This window comes from Tachypleus tridentatus, chromosome 13, assembly GCF_004210375.1.
Source record: "Tachypleus tridentatus isolate NWPU-2018 chromosome 13, ASM421037v1, whole genome shotgun sequence".
Taxonomy (NCBI): domain Eukaryota; kingdom Metazoa; phylum Arthropoda; class Merostomata; order Xiphosura; family Limulidae; genus Tachypleus; species Tachypleus tridentatus.
Window position 1 is genome coordinate 57935874 of NC_134837.1, and position 4352 is coordinate 57940225.

The 4352-nt window shown below is 33.8% G+C and overlaps 1 non-coding gene across 1 annotated transcript; it reads left to right on the forward strand.

Annotated features, from left to right (window-relative positions):
- Positions 1-2697: 2697 nt before the first annotated feature.
- TRNAT-UGU (transfer RNA threonine (anticodon UGU)) lies at positions 2698-2770 on the forward strand. The gene has a single exon. It is a non-coding gene; the product is annotated as a tRNA-Thr (tRNA).
- Positions 2771-4352: the final 1582 nt, after the last annotated feature.

Consider the following 4352-nt stretch of genomic DNA (forward strand, 5'->3'; position numbering starts at 1 on the left):
GTTTAGGTATGCTAAAAGATTACTTCCTTTAGTTATACATTTAATTAGTGCAAGTATACACCAATCAAGGTCAAACCCGAGAACTTTAGATTAGAATTCCAACACCCTATCACTGTGCTTAATTATATTCAACGTCTATCTGGAGTTTAATATACTTACGTTCCCTTTCATACAGCCTCCAGTAGTAAAGCGATATGTCTGCAGACTTACAAAACAAGAAATCTGGTTTCATTAGTCGTAATGGGAAGATAACAGGTAGCCTATTGCTGATTGATTGAATATTTGGAATTAAGCACAAAGCTACACAATGGGAATAGAAACCCACTTTCGAGTACTGCGAGTTCGCAGCCATGCCATTGAGAGTAGTAAGTAGCCCATGATGTAACTTTGGACTTAACTCCAAAGAAATAAACAAAACCTTTATATAATTATTAGAATATTGTTGTTAGCTTTACAAAATAAAGCAAAACAGTTTTCTGCACACATAACACTTTCTGAACTAAACAAGCTGTACAGAATTGAAGACAATCATAAAGTTGAAGATTTATTGCCATATGTTGTGGTTATTTACAAAGTACAAATATTCAAGAGCATATTCATCACTGCGATTATTTTGAAAAGAAAAATCAGCTGTTGATGTAAAACGTGAAAACTCTTTCAACATGGTGTCGGTATACATGATCGACCACGTGACCTCTTTGTGGATTTAATACTTAACTTTCAATATAGTATGTACATCTTCACAAAATTTGGCAGTATTTCACTTAATATAACAAGTCTTTAACAAACAAAAAAAAGAAATCAATTTTTAATGAATTGTTTGTAATAAAATAAAATAAAATATTTATCCATATATTTCGAGTATTCGTTTTCAATAGTTCGTGAGCAAAGTAATTTTCATGTTAAAATTAAAACTACTTTTCCTTATCTCAAAAACTTTCTTTGTGTAATCCCTCAAACTTCCTAATTGCATTTCAAATGTTTTTGTTTTTTTAGTAGATGTTCATACTTTCTTTCTCTCTCTCTCTCTCTGGTGTTTAGGTATATTTGTATACCCAGGAGGGTCAGGTACACTAGATGTCTTCCCCCTTCCATTTCTTTGTTGGAGTGGCCTGATTAATATCTTACGAGTAAATACTGAATGGCTCGAATAATATGATAACTTTTGTCTGGTCCTTTTTAGGGCAATGTCCATTTATACTGTTTTTTTCATATTTTTTAAAAAGTCTAGAACGTAGGTGGCCTGTTTTATTTTAGTCCTATTTAATTATTACTGTTGTTATTATTATTTTAAAAATTTTGTTTTAAATAATTTTATCTTAAAGATCTGATGTACAAGTTAAACGGGGAGAAGTGTTTGGGTCTCTCTTCACCATATGTGCAATATCTGTCTAGTTCGCATAACAACTCATTTTTTCGCCAATTTTTATCAAAATATTTTATTGTACTATGTAGAAGTCTATCTGGTATAGTTTGTGTATTTGATTATTGCGCAAGAACTTTGAGGAAGTGCTACATCATCAGCGAACTGTGACTGGTATCCTTGGTTTGGGTCTTTGAGTGGCATATTATTTACATACACTATGAAGAGAATAGGACTTACCACCCCTCCTTGAGGGACGCCAGCTTCTGGAGTGAAGAACCCGAGAAAGTTCCCTCTACGTTTGTTCTACATAATCTATTCTCCAAAAGTTAGATAACCAGCGAATAATTCTTCGCGGTAGTCCCATTTCATACATACGGAACCGAAGACCATTGTGCCATACAGTGTCGAATGCTTTCTCGAAATCAAGGAAGCAGGCGACAGTGCATTCTTTTCTATTAAAGCTGTTTATTATTGTTTCAGTTAATCTAATTAAGTAATCTGTTGTTTGTCTATATTTTCTAAATCTGTTTTGCTCTTCTGGTAATTTTGAATTAATCTCCAAAAATGTGAAGAGTCTGTTGCTTATTGTTCTTTCAAAATTTTGCCTACACAGCTGGTCAGGCTGATTGGCCGATAACTGTTTGGTTTATTGGCTAGTTTTCCGTCTTTGTGGAACATTAAAATGTTAGCTAGCTTCCAAGAAACTGGGATGTATCTAGAGTATAGAGATAATTTAAATATGGCTAACAGGTGGTCAAATAATTTTGGAGTGCCTTTTTGAGAAGTATTGTTTGTATTCCATCATTTCCCGGCGCTTTGTTTTTTGAATTTTGATTGATTGTTCAAGTTCATTAAGTTTGATTTTTCTGGTGAGTAGTTGTGTAATGTAGTCATTTGTAATATTAGTGTTGCTGTTCGTGATGTTGAGTGGAAAGTGTGGTTTATATAATTCTATGTTATTTGTTACGTGGTTGTTTATTTTATTGTAGTAATAGTTGTTCATGAGCGTGTCATTACGTGTTTTAAATGTGTTTTGTAATTGATGTTTGAAGGCTTCTGCTTTTTCTTTGTTGGTTTGTGCTAAGGTATTGTTATATTCCAGTGTTGGGTATTTTCTTGTCGTGAGTTCATTTGTGAATCTTTCTAAGTGTAGTCAGAACTTACTGGGGTCAGATTTTTGGTTTAGTTGAGAGCAGAAGTTGTCCCATTTTTCTTGTTTTAGCTGTTTAATTTCTGCTCTAATTTTATTTCTAATGTTGTTAATTTGTGTTTTAATTTTTTGTTTTTGTTATCAGTTGCCTCCATAGCTCAGTGGTTAGAGCTTATCAGTTGCCTCCATAGCTCAGTGGTTAGAGCACTGGTCTTGTAAACCAGGGGTCGTGAGTTCAATCCTCACTGGGGGCTATGATAGAAATATTTTAGCAAGAATGGGATATTTATAGCTTACAATTTGTTTTCTCTAACTCAAAACGAAAATTGCAAATCTGACCTGCCTTATAAACCACACACACAAATCTAAATTACCCTGTTACTTTCTGTAATTACTTTATATTGTAATACAAAACCAGGTTCGTTTATTCTAATTATCGCTTCTAAATTCGTAATAATGTATATCTACTTATATAATTTTTAAATTGCCCTTTGAACCGTGACTAACCACTGTCCAATGTGATTATAAAGTTGTAAAACACTCTTGGAACATATTACGCTATCGAATTACATTGCCCATGAGTTACCAAAACTAGTGAAACATTTTTTTTTCGTAATCTAATCTTAACTATCTTCAAAATACCCTTACTTTTAGATGATTTTTTTTATAATTATACACAAAGAATAAACATGAAAACGAGAAAAAATCTTTTTTTTTCGCTTTTGCGGTCAGAAAAAGTGAACATACTCGCCATTTCAGCCGTGGGGACGTTATATTGTGGATGTCAATCCTACTATTCTTTGGTAAAAGAGTAGCCCAAGAGTTGGCGGTGGGTGGGGATGACTAGCTACTTTCCCTTTCGTCTTAAACTGCTAAATTAGGGACAGCTAGCGTAGAGAGTCCTTGTGTAGCTTTGCGCGAAATTCAAAACAAACAAACTCAAAAAGTTTCTTGCCTTCTAACGCTGCAATTTATCCAAACTAGTTGTTAATTTTCCCACACGAAAGCTGTTCGCACTCTGATAAACATAACCGCATACAAGATCTGCGAACCTATTTTTTACGAACCTGAACTTCTCTTCTTTACCGAAAATTCTTAAGATGTCACAATGCCAAGCGATCTGACATTTTAGACAACTAAAAACCTGATACATGATATACAGCTCCAAAAAGGAACAAGTACATATTTCAGTATATTTTTGTCATAACTAAATTTAATTATGAAAAACATTTCCGTTCGTCTACAAGTGTATTTTTAAGCTTGCGAGTGAAGTTGGAAGCAGCTCAAACGGAACTCACCTAACTCAAGGAGAATACAACTATAGGTATTCTAGGCTTCTAGGTTAACAGGACCAGGATTTTTCAGCCGGATTTCGATTTTACAACCTGCCACTTGTGGATCGAGATCCCTAACCACAAGGCTAAGTGTCTAAATGGCCATATCAGAGATCCATAGAGTTAAGATATAGCCATCCGTCATTTAGAAATAATTATCATAAGGGTTCTGTCGGGCTTTCTGTATTCAATAAGGGCTTTGACTGTCATTTTATAAGTGCCACTCTTCAAAGAGCGATATGTATTCACGTCTTGAACCAAAACCGTTTTCATTTGCAGTCCAACGTGCTAACTATAAGTCACGCCGAAGCCAAATTAAAAACAAAAAACAAAAATCAATCAGTGTACCTAGAATTTATTAATTTTAATATAAGAAATGTAACATTTTTTTTTCGGGAAAATCAAACCTAAATATGTTACGCTAGAAATTTTTTTTCTCCATCTGTTGGTCATTAGTCTGATTCACAGAGATCTATTCTTTAAACAGGGAAGCATAATTTGT